Source organism: Bos taurus, chromosome 6 (assembly GCF_002263795.3).
Source record: "Bos taurus isolate L1 Dominette 01449 registration number 42190680 breed Hereford chromosome 6, ARS-UCD2.0, whole genome shotgun sequence".
Lineage (NCBI taxonomy): Eukaryota > Metazoa > Chordata > Mammalia > Artiodactyla > Bovidae > Bos > Bos taurus.
The window spans coordinates 56,933,360-56,951,117 of record NC_037333.1 but is presented as its reverse complement, the minus strand read 5'-3'; the positions used below and the strand labels follow the sequence as shown (position 1 = coordinate 56,951,117).

At 42.3% G+C, this 17,758-nt stretch overlaps 1 protein-coding gene across 4 annotated transcripts in view; it reads left to right on the top strand.

The window, feature by feature from the left end:
- RELL1 (RELT like 1) overlaps nt 1-17,758 on the top strand; it is a 96,692-nt gene that overhangs the window by 74,814 nt on the left and 4,120 nt on the right. The window contains exon 7 of one of the 4 annotated variants that reach the window (NM_001078098.1): nt 3,400-5,452. The exons of the other annotated variants lie outside the window; for them this stretch is intronic. The gene's annotated coding sequence lies outside the window, so the exon portion shown is untranslated. Of the gene's footprint in view, nt 1-3,399; nt 5,453-17,758 lie in introns of those variants that run through there. 4 annotated transcript variants of the gene reach the window in all.

Here is a 17,758-nt window from a genome sequence, read left to right as displayed (position 1 = left end):
GGGGAAACAGTGGAAACAGTGTCAGACTTTATTTTTGGGGGCTCCAAAATCACTGCAGATGTTGACTGCAGCCATGAATTTAAAAGATGCTTACTCCTTGGAAGGAAAGTTATGACCAACCTAGATAGCATATTCAAAAGCAGAGACATTACTTTGCCAACAAAGGTCCATCTAGTCAAGGCTATGGTTTTTCCAGTAGTCATGTATGGATGTGAGAGTTGGACTGTGAAGAAGGCTGAGCGCCGAAGAATTGATGCTTTTGAACTGTGGTGTTGGAGAAGACTCTTGAGAGTCCCTTGGACTGCAAGGAGATCCAACCAGTCCATTCTGAAGGAGATCAGCCCTGGGATTTCTTTGGAAGGAATGATGCTAAAGCTGAAACTCCAATACTTTGGCTACCTCATGAGAAGAGTTAACTCATTGGAAAAGACTCTGATGCTGGGAGGGATTGGGGGCAGGAGGAGAAGGGGACGACAGAAGATGAGATGGTTGGATGGCATCACTGACTCGCTGGACGTGAGTCTGAGTGAACTTGGGAGTTGGTGATGGACAGGGAGGCCTGGCGTGCTGTGATTCATGGGGTCGAAAAGAGTCGGACACAACTGAACAACTGAACTGAACGTTCTTAATTCTCTCCATCAGTCTTGTTCTATGATGGAAATGGTCACACTTGGGACTTCTGAATTGTCTTTTCAGTATATGGAAATTTTGTTTCATTTCTCCCAGCTTGAGTAATCACTTGTGTAAGACAATCATCTCCAAATATCCCCCATCTTACTCCCCAAAAAAGGTAGGTCAGTCTTATTAACTATGTAGGGTCCCATGGTGGTGGACCTGAGAATAACCGGTGGATGGAGTGGTTTTCCCCCTGTGGTCCCTGCTTCTGGCCTTCCTTAGCACTCATGCCAGCCCGTCCCTGGCATTCACACCGCTGTGTGCCCATAGAGAAGGCACTTTTTAACATTAATGCACTGTAGTAGAGAAATATTATTTTAAAATATATGTTTGTTTATAAATACAGTTGTATTCACAGCTGTAGAATGAAATGAGAAGGAATTTAACAACGTCAAATGCACCATGACACAGTACCAGAAATAAGGCTGCAGTTGGAAATTTAAAAGTTGTTCAGAACCTGGTGTTTTCTTTCCTCTGGATTATTGCTCAGATAAGACAGGTATTTACCTGGGAATTGATAGCTGCCATGCTGGTCAGGTTTTCCCTTTTGTTAAGTGTGTCTTTGTGAAGAGGGAGAGCCCAGAACTGTAATCAGTGCTGGGTAGTGTTCAGTAGCCCCTGAAAAGGTTAACTTTCCTTTTTTCTGCCTTGTTTCTGGTATTAGTAATCAAGACTTTAAGCAGCAGTTTGTACTTTCACATCCTCTTTCAAAGACATTGTGTGCAGGGCAGTTTTAATCAGCCACAGAAGACTATTGTGGAAGAGAGCCACCGTGATGGGATGCTGGTGATGGTCATGGTAGCTAACTTTTAGGAGGCTACTGACTGCTTGGCCTTGTGTTAAGCATTGTACATATATCCTCTTATGTAAAACCCCCAACAGCTCTATGAGGGATGCTGCAAAGAGGCCAAGGTTCAACAGCTAGTCACAGGGGTCTGGATTTGCGGACAAGCCACTGGCCCCAGACTCTTCCTTTTTAGCCAGCCTTGGTCTTACATGCTCTCTCCTTAAAGTTAGTCAAACCTGTGCAAAGAACTTTAAATGGGAAGTTCTACTAAGTTGGAATGATGAAAATGCTTACTTTGATGAAACATTTCATTCTAAGCCTGACATCCCTTGCTTTTGACCTTCTTGCTTCTGTGATGCAGGAAAGTCCAGGGCTGAGGGAGCAGCTGATAAAAAGAGGAGACATAAAAATAGTTGAGTACCTATTTTCTAGTTAACGGCCTAGTTTGAAGTTTTCCTGAGAAAATTCTCTCTTCTTTGTTTACTTTTTCTTCTTTTAGGACAATTTTTCTATTTTTGCACCTCTGGCTTTTCTACTTTTTTTCCTTGCTAATATCTTCCATATAATTATTAATCAACTCTTAAATGACAGTATTCCTGGAGTTGACTTTGTTCAGTCTTATGGCACAAATCCATAGCTCACTTGTGCTAGGTTGTAACAATGCAGTGCGGGGAATTACTTACTCGTTTATAATTAAGAACTTGGTTCATGCTGTTTTAGAGAACAATGTTTTATTTCCTTTTCAGTTAAAGGGATACGGTTCCTTTTCCCAACCCATTTAGATGGGAAATCTCTCTGTCTTTCACACACACACACACACACTGAATATTATAAATGACACAATGACAGAAAAGGATAATGTGGACAGTGTTGGACTACATATCCTGAAGGATGAATTATGAAATAAGTATAACAACAACAAAAATAAATACAAAAAAAAGCAATACTTAATAAAGACATACTATTGACTCTTCTCTATTCCTTCCTATTTCTGTAAGTTGGTTTCATCTCTATTTCTGTTTAGCATTTTTAGGCAAACACGATCTGGAGAGACAAGAGAATGTTTTGTTCCTTAACCTGATGTAGGTTGGCCTGCGTGGTGTGTGTGTTTCAGTATACACAGGCGTACATAGAATTTTAGGATGCCTGTGTATCCTGGATCTTCAAGACGGGAAAGTAAAAGGGTACATAACTGTCACTTAGGTGAGACCACTGTAAACCAACCAAACAAAACACCCTTTGAGAAAAAAAGTAGAAAATTATTTTTCAGGTTTACAAGGGGTGTCATTTGTAATTTAAACATAGACACTGACGTGGGCCAGTTGTTGGAAGAACCTAAAAATATCGTATATAGCTTTCTGAAGGAGAAGGAAGACCTAGGACCGAGCATTTTGTCACCGTGTTCTTACTCGCCCAGCAAAGTCCCGGTCAGGCTGCCCCGGGGGCTCAGTGGAGATGTGGAGTGAAGTCAGTTTCGGGGGGCTTGGGAAAGACACTGTGCCTGACACACGTGAGGATACTCGTGATGACCACGCTCACCCTGTAGCTTGTTACTCATAGAATGGAAATGAAAAGTTAAAGCACAGGTTCCTGAATAAGTAATACAGGCTCTGCAGGGAGGACACCCACCAGTTACCCCAGAACCTTGTGTCCAACAGACCGAAGCCCTCAGACCACGGTGGTTCTCAAGTTCTGTTCTTTCTTGGTTTGTAAAATAAAGAGGTCCTTTGGAAATTGTGGTACTTAAATTTCCCTAGACCGAATTCTAGAAGAACCTGTAACGAGGGAAGGAATGCAATAGGACGGAGTGGGATGGGGTGGGACGAGGTGAGGATGGAAGATTGCAATTCCCCCATGTTCTTCAATATTCAGGCAGATTAATATGGGATATGATGCTTGCCTTTTATAATGCTTTACCTTTTTGTTTTCTCTTGCAGGTATGACTATATGTGAAGAGTTCTAAAAGACTGAGAACTTAAAACGTGTGAAGTTGCCTAGGGAATTATTTTTTATCTTTTATACAGTTTCTATGGTAGAGTCTACAGGCAAGTGGATGAAAGCTAAAAGGGAATACTGTTGCTATGCTGGATACAGAATTCAGTTTGCTTTGAAACAAATTTTGGTTTAAAAAATGTCTGGTGAGAAATTTTATTCCTTATCCAAGGAGGAAAAGAGCTCATTTTTTTAATCTTCCCAACCACTATCCCTCCCAATTCCCCATCCGTGGCCTTGGTGTACACACTGCAGTTTCTCCAGGACGGTCACTATGTACAGTGGAACTGTTTGTGTACGGTCTGAGCTAATGCTCAGAGTGTGTGTGTATGCACGTGTGTGTGTGTACACATGTCTGTGTACCTGTGCTTCTGTTCCCCCAACCCTTGGATCTCATTTTGTTACTGGTTGTAAGATGATCCTCTTACAGTTTAACTGTAATAGAAAATAAAAGATGCATCTTTGCTGGTGAAGGCTCCTTGAAGATAGTCTAGCCCTGGATACTTGATCCCCCCCAGGAGATTATGGAGTTGGAGGGAACCAGATGCTAGACTTTGGATTCGGAGACCAGAAATCAGCACTGACCTGCTGCCAGCATGCCACTCCTAGGTCATTCATAAAATACTGAGTTTTTTTTTTTTTTTTTTTTTAACTCAAGCTAAGCAAATCTTATTTAGCCATTGGATAAGGGGGAAAATGGTTTAAAGTCACTCTGAAAAAGCCTTGTTTTGATAACCCAAGACCAAGACAAAACAATCTCCACTTCTGATGTAAGATGGGCCCGCACCTTCCTCTGGTATGTCTTCCTTGGTGTTCTTCCTGTTCTCCATCTTGTAACTAGTGCCTGTTTTTAAAGGATTCTTGAAGGTTACTTCCTCCTGTGGGCCTGGAGTACCCCACTTTTTAAAAAAAAAGCTGTACAGTTTATAGAACACCTGAAAGAACCCAGAGGTGAAGGAAGTGGTATATTTATGGTAGGTCTGGGCCAAGAGGAAAGGAGTCCAGTGCAGGGACTTCTCCAAGACCTGCCTCTGTGTCAGTATTGCTGTGGTGCCTTGGGGCACTTCCTTTATTGCAAAAAGAAAACACAGTTCTCATTTATCTCAAAAGATAATTCTTATGAAAATGTACTTTAAAGTATTTACTGTAAATATACTCATTCCATTCTTTTTCTGGCACCAGACTAAAAATTTCTAACCTTTTAAGTGAATGGTATGTTCAATTTCATGTGAATTTTTGCTGACAACTAATTAAAACGTGTACGTGTGCATGTGTATACACAGTGAACCAGGAGAAGGCAATATGGAAATAAATTTCACTGTGCTCCAAAAAGTAGCAATATAAGAATTTGGGGGGGGTGTGTGCATTAGTATAAATAATATATATGCAGTCTAGACCAGTAGTTTTATAAAAAGGAATCATTTTTTGTTTTAAAAATATCATGCCCTCAAAATGATGAGGGATAAAGTGTAAGATATTCTTCAGCTTTAATTATTTTTTAATTTTATTCAGGTCAGAGCACTTTTTTAAATAGCAATACAACAGACAAGAAAATACTCAAAATATTTAAAATTGTATTTATACCAAGAGTCCATATGTTTTAAATATTTTCTAATACTTGAGCAGTTGCTGTCTGACTGGCTTCCAAATATGCCAAGAGTTAAGCATTCAATATTTTCAACATACGTGCTTTTTACTGGTTTATATTATCTAATAAGAACCCTTAAGTGTCTCCAGTACAACTGATGTTTACAGGCCTTTTGTGTTTTTCCTCCTTCTTTAGAAGGCTTGGGGAGCCACAACAAAGTTACTGTATAAAACACTAATGATGGACTAACTTCTGATGTAATAAATGAGTTGGCTACCACCTTGATGTAAAAATTTGTAAAGGGAATTTTTCACCATTTTGAGTGTTAAATGTATTTTTAACTGTCTGGTTTGTACTTCTACAACTTTTGTACTACCAAAGAAGAGTTAAAAATAAAAATGTTAAACACAGGGAGCTGTTTTTGAATGATCCAATTGTTGGTGCCTTGGGTACTGAAAAGTACAATTGTAGTTGGTATAATTTATCAAGCTTAATGTCACAGTGACCATTTTCTTATGTCTAAATTGTCAAGTGACCACTTGGCTGACTTTCCTCATTGGGTTCTTCCTCTTCCCATAGTGATATCACCCCCTGATTATTATTTTAAGTCTGGAGATAATTTTGGATGTATGGAACAATTGCAGAAGCAGTACAAAGAGTCCTTGTATACTCTTCACACCATTTTCCCTTATGGTATCATCTTACATAACCACTGAACAATGATCAAAGCTAAGAAATTAACATCAGTATAACACTATGAATTAAGTCACAACGTCATTCCAGTCTCACCACTTATCCCATTAACATCCTGTTCTGTTCCAGATCGCCCACTGCGTTTAGCCATTGGCGTCCTTAGTCTCCTCTGACCTGTGATTGTCCCTCAGTTTTTTAGGATCTTCAATGTTAGTGTGTACACATCAGTTATCTTATAGAATGTCCTTCAACCTAAGTGTGCCAGCTGTTTCTCCTGATTAGACTGAGAGTTTGCATTATAGAAAGGATGCCTTTCCTCTTGCTCCATACTGGGGGGCTGTTGGGGGAGAATGTGAGGTCAGTATGTATCACTAGGGATGTCAGCCTCCACTATTTGGCCCAGGTGGTGGCCACCAGCTTTCATTTCTATGAAATCACTAGTTTTCCCTTTGTAATGAATAAGCTTTTGAGGGGAGAGACTTTGAGATTGGGGCTTCCCAGGTGGCACAGGAGTAAAGAAACTGCCTGCCAGTGTAGGAGATACGAGATGTGGGTTCGATCCCTGGACCGGGAAGATCCCCTGGAGAAGGAAATGGCAATCTGCTCCAATATTCTTTCCTGAAAAATTCCATGGACAGAAGACTCTGGTGAACTACAGTCCATGGAGTTTCAAATAGTCAGACTCAACTGATTGTGCTGCGCGCACACACACGCTTTGAAATTCAGTTCAGTTCAGTCTCTCAGTCATGTCCGACTCTTTGCGACCCCATGAATCGCAGCACACCAGGCCTCCTTGTCCATCACCAACTCCCAAGTTCACTCAAACTCAAGTCCATCGAGAGTCGGTGATGCCATCCAGCCATCTCATCCTCTGTCATCCCCTTCTCCTCCTGTCCCCAACCCCTCCCAGCATCAGAGTCTTTTCCAATGAGTCAACACTTCACATGAGGTGGCCAAAGTACTGGAGTTGTAGCTTTAGCATCAGTCCTTCCAAAGAAATCCCAGGGCTGATCTCCTTGCAGTCCAAGGGACTCTCAAGAGTCTTCTCTAACACCACAGTTCAAAAGCATCAATTCTTCTGTGCTCAGCTTTCTTCACAGTCCAACTTTCACATCCATACATGACCACAGGAAAAACCATAGCCTTGACTAGACGGACCTTTGTTGGCAAAATAATGTCTCTGCTTTTCAATATGGTATCTAGGTTAGTAATAACTTTTCTTCCAAGGAGTAAGCGTCTTTTAATTTCATGGCTGCAGTTATCATCTGCAGTGATTTTGGAGCCCCCAAAAATAAAGTCTGACACTGTTTCCACTGTTTCCCCATCTATTTCCCATGAAGTGATGGCACCGGATGCCATGATCTTCGTTTTCTGAATGTTGAGCTCTAAGCCAACTTTTTCACTCTCCTCTTTCACTTTCATCAAGAGGCTTTTGAGTTCCTCTTCACTTTCTGCCATAAGGGTGGTGTCATCTGCATATCTGAGGTTATTGATATTTCTCCTGGCAATCTTGATTCCAGCTTGTGCTTCTTCCAGCCCAGTGTTTTCTTATGATGTACTCTGCATATAAGTTAAATAAGCAGGGTGACAATATACAGCCTTGACGTTCTCCTTTTCCTATTTGGAACCAGACTGTTGTTCCATGTCCAGTTCTAACTGTTGCTTCGTGACCTGCATGTCTTAGTTTATTAGGGCTCCTATAAAAAACAAAGGTGGTGGCCTAAAACAGCAAAAATTTATTCTTCACAGTTGAGGAAGCAAAAGCCTGACTGTCCCACGCCCTGTCTTGCCTCGTGGTGCTTCCTGGCAGTCATTGGTGTTTCCTGCTCTGTAGCTGCCTTGCTCCAGTGCCTGCCTGTCTTCACATGGACATCTCTGTGCGTGGGCCTCTGTTCACTCATCTCATGGGGACACCAATCATTATATGGATATAGGGCCCTTTGTAATCTAGGATAACTGCATTTTGATTACATTTGCAAAGACCCCGATTGCAAATACGATCAATCATCTCCACAGGAACCTGGAGTTAGAACTTCAACCTCTCTTTTTAGGGGACACAGTTCAACCCCGTACACCATCCGTTGGTGGGTCTTGCCTGCAGCTGTTTTTACTGTGGGAGGGGACTCTTTCAGGTCGGTGGCTGTGACCTTTTGATATGGCTCCTCTTTATTTCTTCTTCACTTATCCCTTTTGCCCTCTCTACCTTTCTGGAAACCATAAGATGCTCCAGGCTCATCATCTCATCTTGTGCTTTCCTCATCTCAGCCTTGGAATCCACTGCTAATCAAGGAGCTCTGGCTCCCTCAGCCTTGGAATCCACCACTAATCAAGGAGCTCTGGCTCCCTTTATTGGAGAATGGTGTTTAGAAGTAGAGATCAGAGCACTCGGTGTGCTCGTTGATGCTGGGATGCTACCGCTTCCAGGCATGCATTTACACACACACATACTACTAACCTATACATGTACACCTCTTTATGTAACTTTTTATGTTTTCTTTAGGCTGACCATGTGGCATGTGGGATCTCAGTTCCTCAATCAGGGATCAAATATGTGCCTTTTACAGTGGACTGCCAGGGAAGTCCCTATGCAACTCTCTTTATTTTTTTTTTAATTTTATTTATTTATTTATTTTGACTGTGCTGGGCCTTCATTGCTGCTTGGGCTTTTCTCTAGTTGTGGCAAATGGGGACCACTCTCTCGTCATGGTGCACAGGCTTCTCACTGTGGTGGCTTCTCGTTGCAGAGCACAGGCTCTAGGGCTCACAGGCTTGAGCACTTGCGGTTAGCGGGCTCTGGAGCACAGGTTCAATAGTTGTGGCACACGGACTTAGTTGCTCAAAGGCGTGTGGGATCTTCCCCGACCAAGGGTAGAACCCATGTCTCCTGCATTGGCAGGTGGATTCATTAGCACTGAGCCACCAAGGAAACCCTCTGTGTAACTATCTTTAGAACAAAATAACTGCTGCCTCTGACCCCAGTCCAGCTCCACAGGCTTCCCTCTAAACTTCCCCCTTTCCCCCTTGGTAATTTTTCTCCAGCAATAAAGAAACCTGGCTCTTATGATCTATGACCTTTTTATATCCGTATCAACTCTAGCATATGTATAAAGTAGTTTGAATATAGACCCCTAAAGAAATAGATTTCCAATGAGAGCACAGTGCCGTGTACTATTCTTCTAGTTTTGAGCCTTAGAAAATCCAGCCAGAAGCCCGTTAGCCGAAATTACTTAGGTCAGCACCTTCGTTCCCCACCCCTTGGACATGGTTATGTGATTCAGTTTTAACACAGAGTCATTTGTCATCATCTGCATTCCATCTTTCCTTCATATCCAGGTTAAGTTTCTTAAAATTTATGTACAGTAAACTTCACTCTTTGTGGTGCCTCATTGGGTTCTGATTATGAATTTTCATGTGTGTGTGTGTGTTTTCCTTGAAAACAAGATGATCAGTAACAGCTTATGCTAATAATTTTCAGCTCATGAAAACCAGGTAACCTAGAATGTATGCATGAGGGCAGATGTTAGGACTCCCCCTGCCGGGGAGTCATTTGAGGTTACAGGTTTTGTTCTTAATCAACAATCTGATATCCTCTCTAGGATCTTCCCTAGGATTCAGCTCTCTCTGGACACAGGTAGGTCCTGGTGAAAGTGCCAGGGAGACTGAGGGTCCATGGCCCTGTATGCTTCTGCCCCTCTTCCTCAAAATCAGATATCGACGCTTCCTCCACCCTGATGTGACACAGTGGAAACATGGAGGAACACTTCCTCCCCTCCCACCAAGGGCAGCAGGATGGTGATGCTTTGGAAGTGGGGTTCCGCCAATAAAGGGTTTGGCTGTGGTCAAAGGAGACTCCGTTTTGCTTCCAAGATCCTTGAAGTGAAGTCGCTCATTCGTGTCCAACTCCTTGCGACCCCATAGACTGTAGCCTACCAGGCTCCTCCATCCATGGGATTTTGCCAGATCCTTGCCAGATCTTAAATCCTCTGACCCTTTTGTCTGTGGGGCAGCTTCTGTCCAGGGCTTCTTTCCTTCATTCCTCATCTTCCCAGGACCATTCTTTAGGACTGTTCTCAGATCTCTGGAGGTCTCTCACGGTAGATCCAAACACCAAAGGATAGCTGGGACTCCGTCCCCGGCATTCTGTAACCGCCCAGCTGGTGTCGCTGCCCACCAGATTCAGCAGCTGTCCTGACGGTTGTCGTCTGCCTCTCTCAGAGCTGGCATTCGCGCCCTCTGCCGGCCGAACGCGAGAACTGCAGGCGGCACAGCTTTGCTCTTTGTTGATGGTGGCTCATTGTCTGTCAGGGCCTGGAGCTCAGAAAGTATATAGGCATTTCATGATAATGTGCTGACTGAATAAATAAACAAAAGTCTACCTTAAAAAGATGAAAGATTATTATTACCTATTTTATGGGAGTAAAAATTTGGATTTTTCTTAACTCATTTTCTGACCCTGCCAGCTGGTCTCTATTGTCTTTCTGCTAGGAAACCGTAGTTTCTTAACTAGGAACTTGCTTTCCTGTGCATGTGACCTTGGATGCTGGTAGAAATCATTGAGTTCCACTTTGAAGGGAACCCTGTTTCCTGAACCCTGCCCTGGAAGTGGTGTGAGTATAGAAGCAGTGTGGTCTCAGAGAAGTAGCTTGGTCTTTGCTACTGGGTTTGAATCCTGGCTCTGATGCTCATGATGGTATAGTGTTGGGCAATTGCCTTATCTCTGAGATGCAGTTTCCTCATCTGTAAAATGATCTGTCTCACAGGATTTTTAAGGACTAGAAATATTCATGCAGAGTCATGGGGCCTGCCATGATCTCCACATTCACTCTGATGGTGAGTGCTGCCATTGTCAACAGCCAGGCTTGGTAGTGTCTGTGTGTTTCTGTCCCACCGCAGCTGGTCAAGGTGGCCTGGGAAGAGTCTCAGCACACAGAATTTTCTCCAAGTGTGGAGCTGAGCTAGGAAATTTCTTGCTCTGAGTCTGAACCACAGTTAGAATTCAAAACCCTCATGGAAGAGGCATTGAATAGAGGACAGTCCATATTTTGAGGAGGCAGAGCACAGGAGTAGAAAAAAAGATCTGAGGGGACTTCCCTTGTCGTCCTGTACGGACTCTGTGCTTCCACTGCAGGAGGTCCGGGTTCAATCCCTGGTCAGGGAACTAGAGCCCATATCTTGCAACTAAAAAAAAAAAAAACAACAACCCACATGCTGTATCCAAGACTTGGCACAGCCAAAATAAATAAAATAAATATTTAAAAGAAAAAGATCAAAAGATCTGAAGATGAAGAGGTAGTGTGTGTAAGGGGCAGCTGAAACTCCTTCAGCCCAGCTCTTCTACTGTCTGTGAACGATGCCACTGTTCCTGGAGAACACTTCTCCTCCTTCTTAGAACACAGCCAGGTGGCCCACTCTCTGACCACAGCTGGACGTGACTGAGGTGGGCGCATGACCATCTGTGACCTGGCCCAGTGGGGTCTCTTCCTGGGATATTTAACAACTGGAGCTGAAGAAAGTGGTTCATTTCTCTGGAGGCTAAAGCTGGTGGAGGCCACGCTTCCTGACATGCTGAGGAAGCCTGTCTGAAGAAAGGAAGGGAACATACGGAGGGAAGAGAGGCAGTTCTGGGTTCTCTCAAGGCCCAGATGCAGCTGCCCCTGAGGCTCAGCTGCCCGTCTGAGTTTTATGACCATTCCAAGAACATTTCTCTCTGGTCTTCCCTCGTGTGTGTAGAGTTTCTATCACTTGCAACAACAACCACAAAACCCCACAGGCAATGCAATTATTTACAGAGAAGTAGATCCATGAGGGGTATCAGAGCCACATGGCTAGTGGAGCCCAGGTCTCCAGTCTTCCAGCTGAGACCACCCAACGCTGCTCTGGATTCACAGTCAGGGGCCCTGGCCCTTGCAGCTTCTGCTCTGAAATGCTTATGAAAACCCTCTCCGGACTTCACTGCCTTGGGATGACTGCCCTTCTCCCATCTTTCCTTGATCTGCTACAGGGCTTGTGACTGTGGCTCCCTTAAGAGCACGGCTTTGATATTCAGATGACTTTACTTCTGGCTTTAAGGTTTGCAGATCTCAATCTTCTGCCTATAGACTGAAGATAACATGTGTCTTTTTAGGGCTTCCATGAGGGTTCCACAAGCTTGGGCCGGTAGTGCTCTTAGCACTGACCTTCTCCGGAGGCTCAGTGGTAAAAAATCCTCCTGCAATGCAGGAAATACAGGAGACATGGGTTCGATCCCTGGGTTGGCAAAATCCCCTGGAGGAGGAAATGGCAACCCACTCCAGTATTCTTGCCTGGAGAATCCCATAGACAGAGGAGCATAGTGTGCTATAGTCCATAGGGTTGCAAAGAGTCGGACACGATTGAAGCGACTGAACATGCATGTATGCGCTTAGCAGGAGGCTGGATACAACCAGCACTTACTCAATGAACTGCCTCAGTTCAGTTCAGTCACTACCCAATAGCCTGCAGCACACCAGGCTTCCCTATCACCAACTCCTGGAGCTTGCTCAAACTCAAGTCCATCAAGTCAGTGATGCCATCCAACCATCTCATCAGCTTCAGCATCAGTCCTTCCAATGAATATTCAGGACTGACTTCCTTTAGGGTTGACTGGTTTGATCTCCTTGCAGTCCAAGGGACTCTCAACAGTCTTCTCCAACACCACAGTTCAAAAGCATCAATTCTTCGGTGCTCAGCTTTCTTTGTAGTCCAACTCTCACATCTATACATGACTACTGGAAAAACCATAGCTTTGACTATGTGCACATTGGTCGGCAAAGTAATGTCTCTGCTTTTTAATATGCTGTCTAAGTTGGTCATAGCTTTTCTTCCAAGGAGCAAGTGTCATTTCATGGCTGCAGTCACCATCTGCAATGATTTTGGAGCCCAAGAAAGTAAAGTCTCTCACTGTTTCCATTGTTTCACCATCTATTTGCCATGGAGTGATGGGACCAGTTGCCATGATCTTTGTTTTTTGAATGTTGAGTTTTAAGTCAGTTTTTTCACTCTCCTCTTTCACTTTCATCAGGAGGCTCTTTAGTTCCTCTTCACTTTCTGCCATAGGGTGGTGTCATCTTCATATTTGAGGTTAATGATGTTTCTCCCAGCAGTCTTGATTCCAGCTTGTGCTTCATCCAGTCTGGCATTTCACATGATGTACTCTGAATGTAAGTTAAATAAGCAGGGTGACAGTATACAGCCTTGATGGCCTCCTTTCCCAATTTGGAACCAGTCCATTGTTCCATGTCTGATTCTAACTGTTGCTTCTTGACTTGCATACAAGTTTCTCAGGAGGCAGGTAAGGTGGTCTGGTATTTCCATCTCTTTAAGAATTGTCCACAGTTTTTTTGTGATCCACACAGTCAAAGGCTTTAGCGTAGTCAATGAAGCAGAAGTAGATGTTTTTTCTGGAATTCTCTATTTTTTTCTATGATGCAGTGGATGTTGGCAATTTGATCTCTGGTTCCTCTGTCTTTTCTAAATCCAGCTTGAACATCTGGAACTTAGCATGGGGCTGGATACAGCCAGCACTTACTCAATGATCTGCCTCAAAGTTGCTAAATTCAGCTCCTCTTTAGTGAAAAAAAATGATACAATGATGAAAGTTCGACCATTTGAGTGTGGGTTCTTGATGTTTCTGCCACATTCATATTGCTTAATGTTGAAGATGGATCTAGGGTAGGGGTGAGGTTGGTGAGTAGGAGGAATTGGGTAACAGAAGGAACTTCTGAGATTCTTTCTGGCCCATGATTTTTCTGGAACCAGACCAAATACCTTCAGTGAGAGAACTATCTCGTTACTCTGATGTTACATGGACACAGATCTGTAAGACAAGGGGTGTGCTCTTTCCCCGCATGTTCAGGCTGTCATTTTATCTTATCACTGTTAGGATAAGACATGAATGTCGGGCTTCTCGGGGGGGTCAGTGGTAAAGAATCCACCTGCCAGTGCAGGAGATGTGGGTTTGAACTCTGATCCAGAAGATCCCACATGCCGCAGAGCAACTAAGCCTGTGAGCCACACCTCTGACCCTGTGCTCTGGAGCCTGTAGCCCAGGGGCCACAACTAATGAAGCCCATGCCCCTAGAGCCTGTGCTCTGTAACAAGAGAAACCACCACGATGAGAAGCCCGCACATCGCAACTAGAGACTAGCTCCTGCTCTCCGCAGCTAGAGAACAGCCTGTGCAGCATCGAAGACCTAGCACAGCCAAAAAAGAGAGATGAATGTGGCACAGCCTTAAAAAAAACTTGATTTCTTTTTATTTGCAAGTTAATCTGTCAAGAAATTATAGAGAAAATACCAAAGAAAACAATCCCTCTGAAATAACTAACCAACCCTACCAAACTGAAGATTTCTATCTTGCACTAAAAGTGCATTTTATTTAATATAGATGTATTTGTGGCAAGGGAGGATAAAAGAAATAGGTCAGTTTTAATGCCTCAAACAGCATGACTTAAAATTGGAACTAGGCATAAATTACTGTGTATTCTCCAATGGTTAAATGATGAAAATAAAATACATGATAATGATGAGAATAAAAATATATTAAATTTGAAGTGCCTCCAATGTGCATATTTGCCTTGAGATAATTGTTAGTAATGTAAGTAGAAAAGGGTTTATCTAGTTTAGAAACTGTTCAATATTATTAGAAGTGGTGCAGAAAGCTTCAGTAGTCACAGAAATCAAAATTTAGTTATTAAAAAAAGTGTAAGTGCTACTAAGAAAAAAGTGGTCCGGTGTGAGATGATCACTGGATAATAAAATCACAGCTTACATTTACTATTTACCTGGTGCTGAGTGTGTACTAAGCCCTTTATATTCTGTGTCTTCTGTAAGTTGCATTACAGACCAAGGGAGGCGTGGCCACCACTTCTATTCTATTCTGACAAAACTGAGGAAAGGACTCTCAAGTTACTTTGCATTGGTCATTCATGTCATCACTAAAACATAAATATCATTAATAGTAGACAACATCAGAATTTTACAGATAAGGCCTTGACTAACTTTTCAATTCATTATTAAACTCTTCCTCAGAACCATAGAAAAAAAGCCACTTTCTTTACTAATTGACAGTATATGTAAGTTTACTTTTCTAAGAGAGGGCTTCCCTGGGACCTCACACCGTGAAGAGTCTGCCTGAAATGCAGGAGACCTGGGTTCAATTCCTGGGTTGGGAAGATCTCCTGGAGAAGGAAATGGCAACCCACTCCAGTATTCTTGCCTGGAGAATCCCATGGTCAGAAGAGCCTGGCGAGCCCCAGTCCTTGGGGTCACAAAGAGTTGGACATGACTGAGCAACTAACACTTTTCTACAAGTGGATGTCCTCGCCTCCACCTCCTTGGTTTTGATTCAGCTCTTCTTTTAGCCTGATGGCAACAAGCTGTCTCCAAAGAGGTGGTACTATATATTCCTAAAAAGGACCAGTTTGTTGTTCAATCTGAGTTCAGTTGAGATTCTGCCGCTGACTGTGTGACCATGGATGAGTTAGATAGCTTTTTTGAGCCTCCATTTCTCCATCTGTGAAATGGGGATAACCATACCTACAACTCATAGGGTTATGGTAGACTTAAGCAAGATAATGCATATGCAGAACTTCAACTATGGTAGCTGCTTAATAAAAATTTTTTTTAAGTTAAGCTATATTTGCACCTGTAAGTGCTGGAGAGGATGTGGAGAAAAGGGAACCCTCTTGCACTGTTGGTGGGAATGTAAATTGATACAGCCACTATGGAGAATAGTATGGAGAGTTCTTAAAAAAAAAAAATAAGGAATAAAACTACCATATGACCCAGCAATCCCACTATTGGGCATATACCCTATGAAAACCACAATTCTACAAAACACGTGTACCCCAATGCTCATTGCAGCACTATTTACAATAGCCAGGACATGGAAGCAATCTAGATCTCCATGACAGATGAATGGATAAAGAAGCTGTCATACATATATATGATGAAATACTACTCAGTCATAAAAAGGAAGGAATTTGAGTCAGTTCTAGTGAGGTAAATGAACCTAGAGCCTGTTATACAGAGTGAAGTAAGTCAAAAAGAAAAACAAATATCATGTGTGAACCCGTATATATGGAATCTAGAAAAATGGTGCTGATGAACCTATTTTTCAGGGCAGCAATACAGATGCAGAAATGGAGAACAGACTTGTACACAGTGGAGGAAGGGGAGGGTGGTGAATTGAGACAGTAGCATTGAAACATATCCATTACTATATGTAAAATAGACAGCCAGTGGGAGTTTGTTTTATGATGCGGGGAGCTCAACACAGTGCTCTGTGACAATCTGGAGGGGTGGGATGCAGTGGGAGAGATGGCAGGAAAGTTTAAGAGGGAGGGAACATATGTATACCTATGGCTGATTCACATTGATGTATTGCAGAAACCAGCACAACATTGTAAAGCAATTATCCTCCAATTAAAAATAAATTTTAAAAGTTACCTGAAAAAAAAAGAAAAAAGAAAAAAAAAAAAAGTTACCTGGTGGCTCAGTGGTAAAGAATCCTCCTGCCATTGCAGGAGACATGGGTTTGATCCCTGGGTTGAGAAGATCCCCTGGAGACGGAAATGACAACCCACTTTAGTATTCTTGCCTGGGAGATCCTATGGACAGAGGAGCCTGGCGGGCTACAGTCCAAGGGTTCACAAAAGAATCAGACATGACTTAGTGACTAAACAACAACAAGAACAATAAATTAAAAAAAGAAAAAAAAACTTAAGAAAATTGAAAAACAAAAAACCAAAAATCATAACTTGATGGCTCTCAGAAATTCTTACTGAATAAAATTTTTTATCAATAATTGTATGATTTGGCAAATTATTTTGAAAGTGTCTTTGCAGATACTTTTTTTGTTATAAAATTTTCACCTATAACTTTTAATTTAAATGCTGTAATAGTCTTTGGTTTGTCTCCTGCCCAATCATTGATGTCATGAAGATCTTGGAACCTATGATCACATGGCTTCATAAATGGGTGATTAAAAACTTTTGATACTGTTCTAGACATCAACATTTAAGACAGGGAGAGTACAGTAGTTAATGAGAAGAGACCAGCAACTCTCTTTGGCCTGTAAAAATCTTCACTTGTTTATATAAGAACCAAGGTTTATATGTGCCAATCTTGATGGCTTTAGGACTACTTTGGAGAATTAAAAAGGGATTGAGTAGGACCTAGAAATGAAATTATTTTTGTGGGTTTTTTTTTTAAGGTTAGTAACTGGTGTCAAGGGAAAACTTCATGGTTTTGTTTTTAAAATAGCAAGATCCTCACTCAACAAATACTCTAATTAGCTTGGTCAGTCATGTGAATTGGGAATGTGTAATTCTGATAAGGCATATGAGTAAAATTCTTTGTCTATCTTCTGGTCTCTGGGTCATATTTTATCCTTGCTGTGTATGAACTATTCCAAAATGGTTAAAAGCAGAAAATACAGAAGTCTTCCAAAAACTAAGCTCAGAGTGGTATTGGGGTGTGCGTTCACATTTGCTTGTATTCTGTTCTAAGTGTATGGTCACATGCATATGTAGGCTATGTATTTTGTCGAAAATCTTAGTTCAGTTTTGTCTATTTAGAGTGTTTTTATACATAGTTCATTTGAGCTTCTAAATCAGGGGTTTTCAAAGTAGGTTTCACATAACCCAGGGGTGTGGGATGAATGGATTAAAACCCAGATTGATATTTATCTTAATGTTATTGATGTTGTTCAGTTGCTAAGTCATGCCGGACTCATTGCAACCCCATGGACTGCAGCCTTCCAGGCTCCTCTGTCCTCCAGTATCTCCCAGCTCTACAAAGTATATGACACAGTACAAGAGGACAGAACATTTATTTGTAAACATACTTCTATTAGGGGTAAGAGTGTGACTTTTTTTATTGATAGCTGGTGCAAGATCAAAAAGATGAAGCAAGTCCTGCTCCGGTCTCTGTGTGTCTCCAAGTGTGGCTGGAGAAATATCTGCATCTACGCTGCAGATGCCGGGGCCTCACCCAAGACCTGCT